Source organism: Schistocerca cancellata, chromosome 3 (genome assembly GCF_023864275.1).
Source record: "Schistocerca cancellata isolate TAMUIC-IGC-003103 chromosome 3, iqSchCanc2.1, whole genome shotgun sequence".
Lineage (NCBI taxonomy): Eukaryota > Metazoa > Arthropoda > Insecta > Orthoptera > Acrididae > Schistocerca > Schistocerca cancellata.
The window spans coordinates 603,304,867-603,324,190 of NC_064628.1; the positions used below are offsets into that span (position 1 = coordinate 603,304,867).

The window sequence follows — 19,324 nt, forward strand, 5'->3', positions numbered from 1 at the left end:
AGTCCCCTAGAACTTAGAACTACTTAAACCTAACTAACCTAAGGACATCACACACATCCATGCCCGAGGCAGGATTCGATCCTGCGACCTTAGCGGTCGAGCAGCTCCAGACTGTAGCGCCTAGAACCGCTCGGCCACTCAGGCCGGCGCACAATAATATCTCAGTATATTTAGAACTACAAAAGTTAATATCTATATCTAACGGCGAATAAACATATTCACAATGACCCTCCGAATTAAACTGAAGAGCCATAGAAACGGGTACACTTGCATAATATCGTGTAGGGCCCCTGCGAGCACGCGGAAGTGCCACAACACGACGTGGCATGGACTCCACTAAACTCTGCAGGGCTATCCGTAAATCCATTAGAGTACGAAGGGGTGGAGATCGCTTCTGAACAGCACGTTGCAAGGGATCCCAGATATGCTCAATAATGTTCATGTCTGCGGAGTTCGGTGGCCAGTGGAAGTGTTTAAACCGAGAAGGGTGTTCCTGGAGTCACTCTGTAGCAATTCTGGGGGTGTGGGGTGTCGCGTTGTCCTGCTACAATGGCCCAAGTCCGTTGAGATGCACAATGGACATGAATGGCTGCAAGTATTCAGACAGGATGCTTACATACGTGTCACCTGTCAGAATCGAATATAGACGTATCACTTCAACTGCACACACCCTGCACATGCCCCACACTATTACAGAGCCTCCACCAGCTTGGACAGCCCCTGTTGACATGCAGCATCCATGGACTGAGGAGTGTGTGTCCATACCCGACACGACCGTCCGCCCGATACAATTTGAAGCGAGACTCGTCCGAATAAAATGTTCAAATGTGTGTGATATCTTATGGGACTTAACTCCTAAGGTCATCAGTCCCTAAGCTTACACACTACTTAACCTAAATTATCCTAAGGACAAACACACACACACCCATGCCCGAGGGAGGACTCGAACCTCCGCCGGGACGAGCCGCATAGTCCATGACTGCAGCGCCCTAGACCGCTCGGTTAATACCGCGCGACTCGTCCCACCAGGCAACATGTTTCCAGTCATCAACAGTCCAGTGTCGGAGATGACGGGCTCAGGCGAGGCGTAAAGCTCGGTGTCGAGCATTCATCAAGGGTACGCGAGTGGGCCTTCGGCTCCGAAAACCCGGTTCGCATGCTGACACTTGTTGATGGCCCAGCATTGATATCTGCAGCAATTTTCGGAAGGGTTGCACTTCTGTCGTATTAAACGAATCTCTTCAGTCGACGTTCGTCCCGTTCGTACTGGATCTTTATCCGGCCGCAGTGATGTCAGACAACTGATGATGTACCAGATTCCTAATATTCACGGTACACTCGTGAAATGGTCGTACGGTAAATTCCCCACTTCATCGCTATCTCGGAGATGCTGTGTCCCATCGCTCGTGCGCCAACTATAACACCACGTTCAAACTCACTTAGATCTCGATAACCTGCCCTTGTAGCAACAGTAACCGAGCTAACAACTGCGCCAGACACTTGTTGTCTTATATAGCAGCGCTATATTCTGTAATTGGCAACTTGTGGTAAGTTCTGTGGGACCAAACTGCTGAGGTCATTGGGTCCCTACGCTTACACACTACCCTAATTATTAAACTTAAACCAACTGAAGCTAAGGACAATACACGCACCCATGCCAAAGGGAGGTCTTGAACCTCCACTGGGTGGAGGGGGGAGGGGGGTGAACCACGCGCAAACCGTACAAGGCGCCCTAAACCGCACTGCACGACCATCCAGCGCGTGGCCGTTTTCTACCTATTTACATAACTCTGTGTTTCAATAGACATTTCAGTTTTATAGCATTGTACTATAGTTAAGTGTCATCTCTTTTATTTATAGCTTTACGATGTCTTATACACCTTCTTCATTATGCAAATGTTCCTCAGAACGTCATATTCTCCAAATTTACTCAGCAAATAAAGACAGCATGAATATATCATATTTTGTCGAACTTGTGTTTTTATTTAATGAATAGTTTACTATTCTGCCAGTAACGTTATTTAGATGTTGATTACAAGCGCTATTAAAAGCTGTGATCATTTTAATAGTGGTCGATCTCATGTTTTAAGAGACACCAGCACCGGAAAGGGAAGCAAAGGACGCTTCTGTCAATAAGGCATTAATGATAGCATAAAAATATTTAACGACAATCTGTTATCATTTATCGTGAGTGAACTTGCGCAGGAATGCTACCTCATTTATTTATGAACCAACTGATACTGATATTTATTGCAATTGAACTGAATGTAACCGATTGTTTACACAAACAATCCTGCTGGAAGAACAGCCGCAATTGAGCATTTTAGCAGAGGTTGAAAATACCACTTCTGCGCTCGTAGGCAGCACACCGTGCCTGGTACACGCTGCGCTCGCGGACCACAGGACACCTGAGGATGAGCTTATAACAGTCCGAAACCGGTAGTGTGAAGATAAAGAAATTTACAACTGAAGCGGTATTTTCAACCTCTGCGAATATTTATAACATTTCTTTTATTTAAACATTGTCTTAATATTTTAGTTTAGAGCAGGAAAGTGGTCATGTTGAGTGCGATCTCGTCTTTAGAGGTTAAGAACGATGTATTTTTGGTGTGGACCGCCTTCAACCAACGAGAATTGGACAGCGGTGGAACACTGCTGTGCTTAAGTGCGGTCTGGGACTGAGTGAAGCGCTCAGGGCAGTGATTCAGGACAACCTGATGTCGATTTCTTGAAGAAGGCATAACTGCCTGCAGGAACTTGCGTAATTCGGTTGTATAAGTGACTGATTCTTGGCGGTGAACGGTCGCTATCATACCTTAACTTCTCTAGGGACGTTATATTTCGAGACATCTGAATGTGCTCCAGAGTAGTACTCTAACGCATTCCATTTGTTTTACGGAATTGATAACAGACAGAGTATCAGTTACTATTCTTTTTATCGCGTGTGTTAATTTGTGAATCATCGTACTGAAGTCTGAACGGTTTTGAGCTGGGGAATCTTTCTTGTACTGTGATCACGAAATGGACTTAGTCTTCGCGAGTCTTCGATGACTATTTAGTTTGGGGATTTTGCTACCATTATCGTATCGCTCTCAGCGTAACTTCACTGAATTTGATGATTGTATTTTTTGTCTGGATTTTTACTGAACAACGTAGGACCACTTCCCGTTTATTTGAGATGTTCTTTCTCGAACAAAAATGATTCAACACAATTCTCTGTCGTCTTCGTGAGTTACGGAAGTTAGGGCAGAACGCTCGTTATTAAATTAATCATTTAACTTTTACTTTGTATTTCTGTGTATTTTATTATTTCGCAATTCTAGTACTGCATAGACTATTTTACTGCAGGATCACAGCTACAGGTTACAATTTACAGCGAATTAGTTACGTGGCATGAAAGCAGACATGCGTGGCCCGACCCTATGACTACATCGAACTTTACTTTTTAAACAGAGCAATGCATAGCACAGGTGCCTAAGGCACGAGCAATATAAGGCAAAGCCGTAACTGCTTTGCTTATAGGGCTGTTGTTTAGAAGAACAAGAACTCTGCAGTAACCGTTAGGTACCATCGCAACCTGCAACCTAACATGAACTGACACAGAAAGTGTTTCGGGCACGGCAAGAAACTCCTCAAAATGGCTTGCGGACTTTGTCTGCTCGCATGTCGCATCGAATACACGTGTTCGTGGCTGTGGCGTTCACACCTCATACTGGCGTTCGTGATGGGCACCAGTTCGAAAAGCAATGAAAGCGTATTTATTTGATACATGTTATACGACGAATATCTCCACAAAGCTTGATAACTAGCTCTTCACGGGTTAGCACTTTCCGTACTCGTAAATTTTTAGACATCTTTGTTCTTGAAGCACTTAACATGCGACTACTGAATAAATATACAGGGTTGTCAGAAACAGTGCGGGTGTTTCAGGGTGAGTTGTGCTGAAAAATAATAGTTAAGAAAAAAATTCCATACGTCGCCCCGTTTCCGAGTTAATTAGCGTTGAAGTTAGCCCATTAGGGCAACTTCAAGCGGCCCGCCCGATATAGTTACTGTCAGTTGTCCTCATACTACAGATGATAGCGCACTAGACTGCTCAGAGTTTGGCTGGGGTTCGATCCTTACTATCTTCCCGTCCCTAATTTTTGAACTGCTCTCTTGTTCGGTTTTAGGAAACAAAACGAACAACATGTTTGGCGACGCTCTCTCTGGCGAACTAATTGAATTTGCGCGTGCAACGGCCTCATTGAACAACTTTAATGGTAATTCACACGTAAACGGCGTAATGTATCGAATTTTTTTTCTGAACAATTATTTCAAAGCACAACCTACCCTGCAACGCTCTGTTTCCGATTACTCTGTATAGCAACTGAACAAGGTGATCTGATGTTGTGATTGTGAACTTTTTGTCTGCCAAATTAGCCACGAGGTAATACACGTTCCGATCGATATTAACTTCTGTCTCCAGCGAATTAGTTGTTGAAGAACAGGAAAGTGGTTGTTCCCTGCCATTATTAATGCATCGCGCTGATGAAAATTCTCTGTAGATGATCTTCGTTTGAGATGTTAGCTGGACTCCAGTACCAATAATTCATAAGTTGGGCATGGAAATGAGCTTATCTCAACGCTGTGGTAACTCGTAAAATGATTAGTTTCAACGCCCCTCAATACTGACTGATTTTGAAGTAAGGGTGGAGCTTAATATCTGTCTTTATCTTTGTTCTTAGGAACGGGGCAATAAGTTTTTTCTGATCAATAATGGTGAACAGAGATTATGGTGCAAATATTGAAGAAAACAGTTTTCATCGGGGATGATTTGTCTGATTCACCTAAAACGTGTGTAACCTATAGTACAGTGTCCGGATTGATATTTTACTGTCACCTCTCTTGAATGAAATTTAGTATTTTACATAGTATTCCATCTATCATAGTATACATTAATGTTAGATGATATGGGATTTCAAAGACTACAGTACTGGCCACGGTAGAGACCTTATAAAAACGTGCACGTTAGCACAATAGCACCTCGAGCCAACGTAGGTGTTACGAAACGCGTGAGGAAACCGGTACAGCGCTAATGGTTGACGTAGGTAATTTCGGAATCTCACGGTCAGTCCGTGCGAGACAGTCATGGCGAGCAGTCGCTGTCTGCTGGTCGTCAGCATCGCAATAGTCGCTGCCATATTCTGTTTATGTCAGACCACAGCTGAAATACCATCCGAAACGACGCCCGTATCCTCCTCCATTGATTTGCCGGAACGCTGTAGGGATGGCTGGACGTTGGTCAATAATGTATGTTCACCGGTGCTCAACGTAACTGGTAAGTGATATACTTCAATAGGTAACGATGATTAAAACATACCCCATAACAATTGGCTATGTTGTTTTCTGTTCGCTTGCCAACTACGTTACGTATTTTTGTTTAACTACTGCTTCCAATAACGACAAACGTTTGAATCATAAATTCATATCTACACCTTTTCTGCTATTATTTCTACCCACTTTCCCTTCAAATAAAGTTTTCAGCAACGACTCATATCGTAACACGTTTATGTTTCCAAAATTTGTATGTATTTCTCTGAGGAGTCTTAATTCCTTACTCAACAAATTCATCTGATCTTCAATAGCCCCATGTAACGCCACATTTCAGATACTTCGAAATCTTACATTTATGTCTCTCCCATCGTTCACGTTCTGCATCCAAGCTAACCTGTGCTCCATGAATAGCTTTATTGAGTCGTTTTTCTTGTCCCGCGGTTTATCATTTTGGACACTTGAAGGTATCTCTTATAATAAAAAGTGCATTTATCATGTTTTCCTTCTGCCTTCCTTCTGTACCAACCTTAGTCTGAAATAGAAAATCATCCACATCTTCAGCGGTTTCTTGTCTAAGTTGAACATTTTGCAATTGAACATTTGCACTTGTTACGTATACCATTATCCTACTACATGTTACAAACATCAATTAGAAGGTTCAATTTCATTAACCAGTGACCACTGATAAGTTATCATGGCTACGTACAGTGCTGGTTTCCCGGAAAATAACAAATTGAAATGCATCTTTAACACTTTAACACCATGTTGTTGAAAATCGACGTGATGAGACCGTGAATTTGTGAAAATACAGGTTGATTCTTACATTACACTGCAAACAGCAATCAGCTAATGCTACTAACACTTTTTATTAAGATCATATACTTCCGTTACAGCCTTCGAGCGCGTTAATCAGCAAACAGCTATTAACTGTGTAAAGTACAGTCATGCTCGAAAGTATTCGAACGACCTGAATTGCATTTCGCCTGATACGCATGCAACCTGATGCATGCAAGCTAATCTTTCATTAAAATGACACATTCCACATCATTACGAAATGTCGTGTTCATGATCTATGTAACAAGTATTAATCTAATATAATCTAATCATATTGCTGACTAGCTGTGAAGAGACATGAATTACCGAAATTTTCGCCAATGTCAGTAACCAAACTTAAACTTGAAAATAAAAGACGACAGTTTTTGTCATAAACCGGGACTCCTATCAAGACCCTTTCATCACTGTTAACTAACCACGAAAGATGTCTGATATACCTCCATTCACCAGTAACAAAGTGTGTATGCATTTAAAGATGAAGTGCATGATGTGAAGCACTGTGACGGAAATATCTAAAATAAGGATACAAATTTTTGTGCCTGAGCGACAATCGAACCGCACTCCTATCGTTCTTCTTTATCGTTCACGAATATAGCTTAAGTATCAATTACTTACCCACCAACAGTAAGATGTATGCGTGTTTGACAAGAAATTGTTTCAACACATGAACAGACATTAAAAATTCACATTAATTTTCACTAGCAGGCCGGTGTGCACGTGATAGGGCTTGAAATCAAATTATGAATTTTTTTTTACTGGAACAGGAATCGGACCCACATACTTACCTTTGGAGGAGACCTAGAGAAGATTGCAGTCTTGGAAAAAGGAACGAAATGATCGAACTATACTGTTCCGAGAGATTCAGATCCTCGAAAGAGGAGATTCGAATTCGAATCACATTCCAGCACCAAATTTTTCAACGTCTCTAGTTCAATCAAGTACAAGTAAAATAAGACCCCTGTTCCTTTAAATGGCTATCGGTTCATAAAATAAAATAAAATTTTCTAATGTAAGTAAGCTTACTGGCGACAGTATTTATGTTTACCATGACCTCCACCTGTGTCATTTCGCAATGTAAACCGGCTGTGCCCAGTTGGGAATGAAGGAACGTGATGTTTAATGCGGATTCTGGATTATAACATCTTTCTCTTGAGGTTACCAGAGGTAAAGTAAATCTGTTTCTGCCTCTGGAAAGTAAATGTCTGAATCCACGCATTGCACTTGTGATAGTTCGTTCCACCAGACCATTGTGGCCACATTTCCCAACCCCAGTATTTGGGTCTATTAAATGGTTAAGAACAAGCAAGCTTCTGAAGCGGAGATCGTGCTATTCTCATGTCAGCAGGATGTAAAGACTCTTCTAGGCAACCTAGCCTGGATGTGAAGCCATTTTGAAATTTTCACTAATTCAGGAAATTTCTTAGTTCGAGAAAATCCACTGTGAAGTGTGAAGTTACCGGATAATTCGATTATTACTATCATTTCCTTCATACCGCTGCTGCAACACATGTGCTTGAAGATCATTTAAGGCCTGTTGGTCATTATAGAAGTAGTTTCCCAAGAAGAGGTTCTTTCCCTGTCTACGGAATCATTTTCATGTTAATATCAAACATCAGCAATTACTCGTAGATTACATTAAAACTAAAGTAGTTGATGAAGACGTTACTTGATAACAAAAACGCGCTGCCTTTCTTCATTTACTAGTGCCTAGAAATGGCTTTCGAATATTGCCAAACCAAAAGCCAAGAGATCCTACTGCCTTCTCATATACGTCGCTGTCAGTTCTTCCATATGATTTGGTCGACGTGACCTGTTACAAGTTGAGTATGACAGAGAATGTTTTAGAAAATCAATTGTTTTCCTTTGTAATAGACAGAAAGATTTTCATTCTAAGCTACCCAAGTTCAAAATTTTCGGAATATTAGTTTACATTTAATATTCGCTTATGTTGTTGTTTTTGTTGTGGTCTTCAGTCCTGAGACTGGTTTGATGCAGCTCTCCATGTTACTCTATCCTGTGCAAGCTTCTTCATCTCCCAGTACCTACTGCAACCTACATCCTTCTGAATCAGCTTAGTGTATTCATCTATTGGTCTCCCTCTACGATTTTTACCCTCCACGCTCCCCTCCAATACTAAACTGGTGATCCCTTGATGCCTCAGAACATGTCCTACCAACCGATCTCTTCTTCTAGTCAAGTTGTGCCACAAGCTTCTCTTCTCCCCAATCCTATTCAATACATCCTCATTAGTTATGTGATCTACCCAACTAATCTTCAGCATTCATCTGTAGCACCACATTTCAAAAGCTTCTATTCTCTTCTTGTCCAAACTATTTACCGTCCATGTTTCACTTCCAAACATGGCTACACTCCATACAAATACTTACAGAAATGACTTCCTGACACTTAAATCTATACTCGATGTTAGCAAATTTCTCTTCTTCAGAAACGCTTTCCTTGCCATTGCCAGTCTACATTTTATATCCTCTCTACTTCGACCATCATCAGTTATTTTGCTCCCCAAATAGCAAAACTCCTTTACTACTTTAAGTGTCTCATTTCCTAATCTAATTCTCTCAGCATCACCCGACTTATTTCGACTACATTCCATTATCCTCGTTTTGCTTTTGTTGATGTTCATCTTATACCCTCCTTTCAAGACACTATCCATTCCATTCAACTGCTCTTCCAAGTCCTTTGCTGTCTCTGACAGAATTACAATGTCATCGGCGAAACTCAAAGTTTTTATTTCTCCATGGATTTTAATACCTACTCCGAATTTTTCTTTTGTTTCCTTCACTGCTTGCTCAATATACAGATTGAATAACATCGGGGAGAGACTACAGCCCTGTCTGACTCCCTTCCCAACCACTGCTTCCCTTTCATGCCCCTCCACTCTTATAACTGCCATCTGGTTTCTGTACAAATTGTAAATAGCCTTTCGCTCGCTGTATTTTACCCATGCCACCTTCAGAATTTGAAAGAGCATATTCCAGTCAACATTGTCAAAAGCTTTCTCTAAGTCTACAAATGCTAGAAACTTTGGTTTGCCTTTCCTTAATCTAGCTTCTAAGATAAGTCGTAGGGTCAGTATTGCCTCACGTTTCTTAACATTTCTACGGAATCCAAACTGATCTTCCCCGAGGTCGGCTTCTACTAGTTTTTCCATTCGTCTGTTAAGAAGCCGCGTTAGTATTTTCAGCCGTGACTTATTAAACTGATAGTTCGCTAATTTTCACATTTTTCAACACCTGATTTCTTTGGAATTTGAATTATTATAATCTTCTTGAAGTCTGAGTGTATTTCGCCTGTTTCATACATCTTGCTCACCAGATGGTAGAGTTTCGTCAGGACTGGCTCTCCCAAGGCTGTCAGTAGTTCTAATGGAATGTTGTCTACTCCCGGGGCCTTGTTTCGACTCAGGTCTTTCAGTGCTCTGCCAAACTCTTCACGCAGTATTATATCTCCCACTTCATCTGCATCTACATTCTCTTCCATTTCCATAATATTGTCCTCAAGTACATCGCCCTTGTATAGACCCTCTATATACTCCTTCCACCTTTCTGCTTTCCCTTCTTTGCTTAGAACTGGGTTTCTATCTGAGCTTTTGATATTCATGCAAGTGGTTCTCTTTTCTCTGAAGGTCTCTTTAATTTTCCTGTAGGCTGTATCTATCTTACCATTAGTGAGATAAGCCTCTACATCCTTAAATTTGTCCTCTAGCCATCCCTGCTTAGCCATTTTGCACTTCCTGTCGATCTCATTTCTGAGACGTTTGTATTCCTTTTTGCCTGCTTCATTTACTACATTTTTATATTTTCTCCTTTCATCAATTAAATTCAGTATTTCTTCTGTCACCCAAGGATTTCTACTAGCCCTCGTCTTTTTACCTACTTAATCCTTTGCTGCCTTCACTACTTCATCCCTCAAAGCTACCATTCTTCTTCTACTGTATTTCTTTCCCCCATTCCTGTCAGTTGTTCCCTTATGCTCTCCCTGAAGCTTTGTACAACCTCTCGTTTAGTCAGTTTATCCAGGTCCCATTGCCTTAAATTGCCACCTTTTTGCAGTTTCTTCAGTTTTAATCTACAGATTGAGGTCAGAATCCACATCTGCCCCTGGAAATGTCTTACAATTTAAAACCTGGTTCCTAAGTCTCTGTCTTACCATTATATAATCTATCTGAAACCTGTTAGTATCCCCAGGCTACTTCCATGTCGTATACAACCTTCTTTCATGATTCTTGAACCAAGTGTTAGCTATGGTTAAGTTATGCTCCGTGCAAAATTCTACCAGGCGGCGTCCTCTTTCATTTCTTACCCCCAATCCATATTCACCTACTATGTTTCCTTCTTTCCCTTTTCCTACTGCCGAATTCCAGTCACCCAGTACTATTAAATTTTCTTCTCCCTTCACTATCTGAATAATTTCTTTTATTTCGTCATACATTTCTTCAATTTCTTCGTCATCTGCAGAGCAAGTTGGCATATAAACTTGTACTACTGTAGTATGTGTCGGCTTCGTATCTATCTTGGCCACAATAATGCGTTCACTATGCTGTTTGTAGTAGCTTACCCGCATTCCTATTTTCCTATTCATTATTAAACCTACTCCAGCATTACCCCTATTTGATTTTGTGTTTATGATCCTGTAGTCACCTGACCAGAAGTCTTGTTCCTCCTTCCACTTAACTTCACTAATTCCCACTATATCTAACTTTAACCTATCCATTTCCCTTTTTAAAATCTCTAACCTACCTGCCCGATTAAGGGATCTGACATTCCACGCTCCGATCCATGGAACGCTAGTTTTCTTTCTCCGGATAACGACATCCTCTTGAGTAGTCCCCGCCCGGAGATCCAAATGGGGGACTATTTTACCTCCAGAATATTTTACCCAAGAGGACGCCATCATCATTTAACCATACAGTAAAGCTGTATGCCCTCGGGAAAAAAAAATACGACCGTAGTTTCCCCTTGCTTTCAGCCGTTCGCAGTACCAGAACAGCAAGGCCGTTTTGGTTAGTGTTACAAGGCCAGATCAGTCAATCATCCAGACTGTTGCGCTTGCAACTACTGAAAATCTGTTGCCCCTCCTCAGGAACCACATGTTTGTCTGGTCTCTCAACAAATACCCCTCTGTTGTGGTTGCACCTACGGTACGGCTATCTGAATCGCTGAGGCACGCAAGCCTCCCCACCAACGGCAAGGTCCATGGTTCATGGGGGGGAGGTATTTCGCTTATATAAAGTAGGAAAGTATTTCACAGTTGCAAAACCCGCATCCGACTCATTGTCCTTACACTTAGTCGCTGACCATAAATTCTGGCTCAGAGTGACACCAGTTTAAGTAACCTAATGTAGCGAAGACTGTTTGCCAGTGATTCAAACACCTAGCAGCTGGTAAGAAAAACCGATACGTAACATATGATTTTACTTAGTTAACAATCCGATTACGTGTTGGGCTCGTATCTCTGTCACAGAACTTCACATCATGCACTTCATCTTTAAATGCATATACACTTTGTTACTGGTGAATGGAGGTATATCAGATATCTTTCGTGGTTAGTTAACAGTGAGGAAAGAGTGTTGATAGGAGTCTCGGTTTATTACAAAAACTGTCGTCTTTTATTTACAAGTTTAAATTTGGTTACTGACATTGGCGAAAATTTCGGTAATTCATGACTCTTCACAGCTAGTCAGCAATATGATTAGATTAGATTAGATTAGATTAATACTTGTTACATAGATCATGAACACGACATTTCGTAATGATGTGGAATGTGTCATTTTAATGAAAGATTAGCTTACATACCGGTATTCAATTTCTTTACAATTTTTACTCTCTCTCTCTCTCTCACTCTTTTCTATTTTTATCTCTCTCTCTCTCTCTCTCTCTCTCTCTTTCTCTCTCTCTCTCTCTCTCTCTTTCTCTCTCTCTCTCTCTTCTCTCTCTCTCACACACACACACAAGCACACACTTTCTTTTTTTATTTTTATTTGTTTGGTGTGCTCGAATATCAGCGAGGCACGAAAACGTCCGCGAATGAGTTTCTTAGTTTTGAGTACAGCTACGAAAGAAATATAAAAACAACTACGAGAGCTACTGATTTATGATGCTTAGTTTGCAGTCAGTTCTGGGTATTATTAGTAACTACGCTCCCGTCACTGAACCTAGTTACAGAAATGCGAATCAGACGCCGTACGTATTCCAGGTCGTAGCTGCTGCGTCTTTGAGACGCCAGTTGTGGTCACTTCCCAGCCCGCTGTAGGATCACATCAGTTCGGCTTCTTCCTGCTGGTACTGTAACTGAGATTTGGCAACAAGGCAAGGTATGTTTGGCAACCCTGTGATCGACAGGTTACTTCCTGGTGTGCATGGAATTAAGCCTCAAAGTTCACTTGGCATTTCATGTCTTATACATTGAATAACCTGAGTTTTTATCGCTTGAGGTGTAGCAAAAGATTGTAAATTTGCGGTTTTCAGCCCTGGAAAGCCGTTGCACCAGGAAATGGCAACTAATATCGTCCTTTAAATAGCGGTTTACGAGTTCTAGTCACTATTGGCCTTGTAAGAGGAAGGCAGAATACATACCTCTTCGCTAGGTCTCTGGGGACGTGCTGACCTGTGAAATAGCGTCTGTTATGGTTCGCTGTTCCAGTCTCGCTGACTGTGACGTTTTTATCCCTTCTGTGAAAGAGCTATATGAAGTCAGATCAAACATCGATAAGGAAATCGCAAGAAAATAATTTCAGCTCATAGTGCAATGGTGAAAAACTTACAGTGCTGCACAACAGGTAACGCTTCTTTCCGCTGCTGAGAAGCAAATTTTGGATTTCTAGGAATACTTAACTTTGTTTATGAAATGCCACATTTGCATACCTGTTGCGTATGACGCAGCATACCAATTAAACGCAGACCCAATCGAAATCTAAGTGAGTAGTATTTTACAAATTCGCGCCGCTAGAAGCACGCTTGTGTACAGATACTCAGTTTTATTAAAAAAGACTTTCGTCGTAAGGTTATCGTGGGTAGTTTTATTTCATTTCTTATAATAAAGTGCACAAGCTTCGTAAGGCTTCTTTTAGTGTTGTTAAAACAATACTAAACATGAGAGGGAAATTAGTTGTCAACGATATATGCGAATTCTCTGATGTTATCTACAACAGTCTGACAATGCACATGCAGGTTATTGGTTACATGCATGTAGAAAACTTGTTCTGAGTTAAAGCAGTCAAACAAGGTTTGAAGAAGAATAAAATGCCACTGCCAGATGACAGCTAATTTAGAAAGTACTTTTCTGACTATTTTGGCACTATGCGCTCGCCCAATACATAATAAAAAATCTTCGAGATGCATCTGCTGCCTGGCCGTCTATTAAACCTGAAAAGAACAAAATGTTGCAGAAGTTAGCCCTTTTTCCTCATGCGGCTATTTTGGGTTGAGAAGTGAAGGGAATTATGTTCAAAGTTCTATTAAATTGATAACTTCAGAAGATAGCAGAATTGCGTTTTAAAAATGTAGCAGCGAATGTAATAAAACTCGCGACGTCTTATCTACAGCGCGCGACGCTTACCGTTACGTTAGTACCTGTCATGTAGCTACAGCGTCTCCAGAAGTCAAGAACAGTTCCTCCAGAACTTCTGCATTCCACGGTGCAGTGAGATAATGCATATGGCCGGATCTAGACTTCTGAGAGACAGTCAGTTACAGCTTTTCTTTTGCACTGCACGACGTTTTCAACAAATGGAAAGGAATTCTTCCTACTTAAATTTCTGCATCCTGAACTGTTGGCAGTTCTGTGTAGATGGCAGTTACGTGATTTTATTTCGGTGATTACAAAATAGAGTCGAATGTATGCACTGGGTCGCCGGGGCAGCTAGTTCATGGCGATTCGGTCAACCAAGTAAATGAATGTACTGAACATGCTGCAAACCACCACGGGGAGCCTGTGTGTCAGATTCTCATCGAGTGTGCCACAACGGTGTTATGATACAAAAATAAGTCTGAGAGAACAACATTTGGTGGTCTGTTGGACTGATGATAGGCTCCTATGATGGTGGTCCAGGTTCGATTCCAGCTTCTGCCGATTATTCGTAATAGGGAGAGACAGATTATGTTCTCTTCTGGCTACGCCAAGTGAAGAAAGTATAATGGCATTGTGGTATGAAATTCAAATTAAACGTGATATTCCTTCTCTACCAAGTAGACGTTACGCTGAACCACAATACAGTCAGGAGTGGCGAAATGTGGGAACTCTATCACCAGTAACCTTCCTTATACTAGTTATTTACTTCTAGTGACGAAACAAACACTATGTAGGGTCTCAGGACACTTATTCCATCTTTTATTTGAGCTTCTGTATGTCGATAAAATTGGTTCTGAGCTTGGAATGCAACTCAGACCGCCCGTAACGCGGAATTTGATCCCTTCGCGACAATACAGCTCGACTACAATTTGTTGTTTGTTCAAAACTGCAGATTCCTCAACATGTCCACAAATTGCGCGTGAATGGGTTCGAATTCTGGCCCGGCACTGAAGTGTTCATTATGTATCATCAGGCTCTAGCATGAGAGCACCTATCTGCTGGTGGATAATAATTTTGATCTTTAATGCATTTTCATTCGTTGTCAACACTAACGATATCTGACGTTTTTGACTCTCAGTGAGACACAGAACTATTTGAGAGATCACTGTAAGTTCAAGGATGTTATTCCGAGCTCCTGGTGGAGAAAAATTCGGTAGCTGACGTCTCTTTGTGTGAAGTCAACAACGATATGTGTGGGGTTCCATTTCCAGTCAGCACTGAACTCTTCGTCGTATTATTTCTAGTTCAAACATGCTCACATGTCGCTGCTGGTGTAGCAAGCCCATATTTAACGTTCGTTTTCTCTAGAATATAGGAGCGATAGGTGTCGGGTTGGAGTCGTGGGAAGGAAAAAATTAATGTTTCGTCTCGATTATGCTTCGATAACAGTCCGATTAGGTTCTGGGTTCGAATCCCTGTCCAACACAAAGCTTTACCTCACGGCATTACAAGTAAGTTACTTGTGAAGAAACAATATTTAACATCTCTCGTAGTTCGTTAACAGGGACAATAGTTGCTGGGTAGGAACTCGCGTCCGTTAAAAATGTTTACGTTACGTAATTTAAAGTTGATATTCGCTGATACTGTCTAAAATCAAGGTATATCACTCTCTGTATGCCTAGTCAGGAATGACTGTTAGTTTCCGTCAGTCACGAAATCTTAGTTTGCATGACCTGGGTATGAATCCATATGCAGAACGAGACGGTTCGTCGTGACATTTTAAGTTCATACATCTTCTCAACTAGCTGCTCGTGAATAACTTAAATTTTTAATGTCATTTTGTGTTGAATAATAAGTACGGTATGTTACTTCCAAGAGTAAATCATGAATACGACGAACTTACTACGTGCATTACCTATCTGACGTAATAATGAGAGTGGTAAAGTTTCAGGTATGTCATTTATTGTAATAAGTGTGAGCTTACAAGCCTTAAGGACAGTCTTATCTGTGATAAGGTGTTCCCTGATATTTGGAGTATCGTGGTATTACTTTACATCTTGAGTTATTGCGATACAGAGCAGTGTTTTCTAGTGGTGACTTGTTGGAACCATTTTCAATAGTCAAACGACTGTACCAAGGAGCGGTTAGAGGACGTGCTAGACAGCTGCGTTGTGTGGGTTGCATGCGTATCAGGCGAAATTCAATTCAGGTCGTTCGGATTCTTTTGAGCACGACTGTACATATAGCTTGTGTTATGCGTGTTATATTGGCAGATGGTCCTTGTGACTGGTGTTCTTTGTGGAAGTGCTGTCCTACTACAAAAGATGCCGAAAGTAGACGTACTTCACGGTAACTGTACCTAACAACAAATTACAACTGCGTAGGAAACACTATAAGATACGAAATGTTTCAATTTTATCTTACGTACGCGGAGAAAAGGCGTGCACATCTTAGAAAGTTGTTTACGTTTTCGGATATATACTTAGATCCAATTATAGCACTCCACTACCTAATGAATTTTCGCCACAACGAAAATCAGCCGTTATCGCATGTGTTCGCACAGCATAAGCTTTATGTAATTTTAAGTATTAACAGCCGTCTGATGAGTTTCGGCTTAAAACAGGTAATGTCGCTATTTAGAGTAGAACAGAATGGAATTATTTGGACGCCTGGCTGCTGATTTTATTTATTGGAAGACTTAATATTGTAAGTCTTATTGTAAGACTTTTATTTATTGTAAGGCCTGTGCACCTTTAACACCTATATTTCCATTGCGTTTAACAGCGTATGCCCACCTATGTTCACTGGACTGGTATTTGATATGCTCCAGCAGCTCATCCCGTGGGTTTCACTGGTGAATTAGTTACTGTGGTCCATCACTTCAGGCTAAAATCGTTATAGGGATCGAAACAGATGGTGGAAGTCAGTGGTATCGAATAATAAAGAAAAGAAAAGAAAGAAAAACTGAGTAAGAGGCAGAAAGTGAAAGGCGGAGAGGGGACGACGAAGTTAAAATTTTTAAAGGTTGTAACACAGAGCCCTACAGCAGACGGCTACTACTCATTATGTATTTACATGGTGATTAAGTGCATGATGTGTACTACACAGAGTCAACGACTCTCACTTTGACTACAGATAATGTGATTTTACGTCCTACATCTTCTGAAGAAGATGGTTTTAAAACCAACGAAACCATGGGCAAGGTTTAAGAAACGTATATTTTCGAAATGCTTGGCTGTTTTTCTAGTGCATTGGAGCTCTTGCATGCATAGTTGCTGAAAATTCATTTATCGGAAAGGTTACACTACTGTTCTCAGCGACCTTAAAATTTTTATTCTTGTTGACTGCCTTGTAAAGGGTAAAACGGTAACAGATTACGATACGCATGTCTGCAAGCCCAACAGGTCTCATATTTATGCGTCAGCACGCCTGGAATAAAAGAAGGAAAATTAATTTTCATGGTCAATAAAAGCCTCTTAGACAATGGCCAAACTATGGGACATGCCGTATGATGTGTCCGAAGATACATCTTATTCGGAAGTTTACGAATCCTACTACTTCCACCATTTCCTCCGTCAAAAGAAATTAGTGACTGAAATTTTTTTTCCGTTTAATGAAGAAGTCTGCGGCAACTTCGAAACGGATTTTCACTTACCTTTCAGAACTGCATTTCAGTGGTGCAATGTACTTAGGATAAAGACAAAGAGCAATAACGTCAAACAATTTCTGTAACAATAGCTCTCTCAACGAAGCAGTGCTGTCTCTAATGCTGGAAGCTCAGCCCCGGCATGGGACTGAGTTGGTGGGTGATGGTTGGAGTGCTGACACATTATCTGTATATCCAGTGATGCTGGCAATTGATGAGTTATGCGTGGGGATCATATCAAACTGTATCTCGTCAAAACAGCCTGAAGATGACGCAATGAAGCGTTGAAACTGGTAACGACAAAATAAAATAAAATCATAAGGACGGCTGTAAGGGTTTTTATTTTTTGTAACGATAGTAAACGGCCGTCGTCCCAGAGGCCTCCTGCTAAAAGGATGGACATACGAAAGATTTACGGAGATGGTCAACAAATTAGAATGGCAGAGGATACAAGAGGGGCATTGTGCATCATACAAAGGTTTGCTATTTAAATTCCGACATCATACGTCCAATGAAAAGTGGTTTAACATGTTGGCCCTTTCCACATCCGACTCATGACTGGGACGAGAATTAGAGGCCTTAAAGCTAATACGCTAGTTTATGGACAGTCGTATAGCCTCTCACAGTTTATGAATAAGACAGGCGAAATAACAGTACTGGAAGTACTCTGTGTTGCACACCGTAATGTAGGTGTGGATGTATATTTCATAGAGATTTCTGCTACATGGAGCCTCCCGTCTGAAGAAACAAAAAAAGAAAAAGGCGTCAATCTTTCAACATCTGTAATAATTCTTATTTAAAGTGTTAATTCTTTCCTCGCTCCCGTGGTCGTTTGCATGCTTACGTATCTGTGTGTGTGTGTATGTGTGTATGTCTGTGCGTGTGAAAAATTTAGGAAAGGTATTGTAATTATTTTAACAGCAACGTCAGGTTTTGTCACTTTTTTTTCTGGTCATCTGACTGGTTTCATACGGCCCGCCATGAATTCATCTCTAGTACCACATCTTAAATGCTTTGATTGTCTTCTGTTCCGGTGTTCCCACAGTCCATGTTTCACTTCCATACAATGTTGGTCCCCAAACGTACACTCCTGGAAATGGAAAAAAGAACACATTGACACCGGTGTGTCAGACCCACCATACTTGCTCCGGACACTGCGAGAGGGCTGTACAAGCAATGATTACACGCACGGCACAGCGGACACACCAGGAGCCGCGGTGTTGGCCGTCGAATGGCGCTAGCTGCGCAGCATTTGTGCACCGCCGCCGTCAGTGTCAGCCAGTTTGCCGTGGCATACGGAGCTCCATCGCAGTCTTTACCACTGGTAGCATGCCGCGACAGCGTGGACGTGAACCGTATGTGCAGTTGACGGACTTTGAGCGAGGGCGTATAGTGGGCATGCGGGAGGCCGGGTAGACGTACCGCCGAATTGCTCAACACGTGGGGCGTGAGGTCTCCACAGTACATCGATGTTGTCGCCAGTGGTCGGCGGAAGGTGCACGTGCCCGTCGACCTGGGACCGGACCGCAGCGACGCACGGATGCACGCCAAGACCGTAGGATCCTACGCAGTGCCGTAGGGGACCGCACCGCCACTTCCCAGCAAATTAGGGACACTGTTGCTCCTGCGGTATCGGCGAGGACCATTCGCAACCATCTCCATGAAGCTGGGCTACGGTCCCGCACACCGTTAGGCCGTCTTCCGCTCACGCCCCAACATCGTGCAGCCCGCCTCCAGTGGTGTCGCGACAGGCGTGAATGGAGGGACGAATGGAGACGTGTCGTCTTCAGCGATGAGAGTCGCTTCTGCCTTGGTGCCAATGATGGTCGTATGCGTGTTTGGCGCCGTGCAGGTGAGCGCCACAATCAGGACTGCATACGACCGAGGCACACAGGGCCAACACCCGGCATCATGGTGTGGGGAGCGATCTCCTACACTGGCCGTACACCACTGGTGATCGTCGAGGGGACACTGAATAGTGCACGGTACATCCAAACCGTC

At 42.0% G+C, this 19,324-nt stretch overlaps 1 protein-coding gene across 1 annotated transcript in view; it reads left to right on the forward strand.

Moving 5' to 3' along the window:
* The first annotated feature begins 5,126 nt into the window (after positions 1-5,126).
* The window catches only part of LOC126176844 (uncharacterized), a 46,535-nt gene continuing 32,337 nt past the window's right edge, over positions 5,127-19,324 (forward strand). Inside the window, exon 1 of the transcript XR_007535677.1 lies at positions 5,127-5,320. The gene's annotated coding sequence lies outside the window, so the exon portion shown is untranslated. The remainder of the gene's footprint in view (positions 5,321-19,324) is intronic.